Below are 1,220 nucleotides of genomic sequence, written 5' to 3' on the forward strand. Positions count from 1 at the left end.
AGATCAAGGGGATACAAATTGGAAAAGAAGAAGTCAAAATATCACCTTTTGCAGATGATATGATAGTATATATAAGTGACCCTAAAATTTCCACCAGAGAACTCCTAAGCCTGATAAACAGCTTCAGTGAAGTAGCTGGATATAAAATTAACACAAACAAGTCAACGGCCTTTCTGTACACAAAGGATAAACAGGCTAAGAAAGAAATTGGGGAAGCATCACCATTCTCAATAGTCACAAATAATACAAAATACCTTGGCGTGACTCTAACTAAAGAAGTGAAAAATCGGTATGTTAAGATCTTCAAGTCTCTGAAGAAAGAAATTAAAGAAGATCTCAGAAGATGGAAAGATCTCCCTTGCTCATGGATTGGCAGGATCAATATAGTAAAAATGGCTATCTTTCCAAAAGCAATCTACAGATTCAATGCAATCCCCATCAAAATTCCAACTCAATTCCTCAATGAATAAGAAAGGGCAATCTTCAAATTCATCTGGAATAACAAAATACCTAGGATAGCAAAAACTCTTCTCAAGGATAAAAGAACCTGTGGTGGAATCACCACCATGCCTGACCTAAAGCTGTACTATAGAACAATTGTGATAAAAACTGCATGGTACTCGTATAGCAACAGACAAGAAGAGCAATGGAATAGAATTGAAGACCCAGACATGAACCCACACAACTCTGGTCACTTGATCTTTGACAAGGGAGCTAAAACCATCCAGTCAAAAATGACAGCATTTTCAACAAATGGTGCTGGTACAACTAGTGGTTATCAAGTAGAAGAATGCGTATTGTTACATTCCTATCTCTTTCTATTAAGGTCAAATCTAAGTGGATCAAGAATCTCCACATAAAACCAGAGACACTGAAACTTATAGAGGAAAAATTAGGGAAAAGCCTTGAAGATATGGGTACAGGGGGAAAATTCTTGAATAGAACAGCAATGACATGTGCTGTAAGATAGAGAATTGACAGTGGGACCTCATAAAATTGCAAAGCTTATACAAGGCAAAAGACTCTGTCAATAAGACAAAAAAGGCCACCAAAAGATGGGAAAGGATCTTTACCTATCCTAAATAAGATAGGGGACTAATATCCAATATATATAAGGAACGCAAGAAGTTGGACTCCAGAAAATCAAATAACCCCATTAAAAATGGGGCTCAGAGCTAAACAAAGAATTCTCCCCTGAGAAATACCCAATGGCTGAGAAG

The sequence above is a fragment of the Mus caroli genome, chromosome X (genome assembly GCF_900094665.2).
Source record: "Mus caroli chromosome X, CAROLI_EIJ_v1.1, whole genome shotgun sequence".
Taxonomy (NCBI): Eukaryota; Metazoa; Chordata; class Mammalia; order Rodentia; family Muridae; genus Mus; species Mus caroli.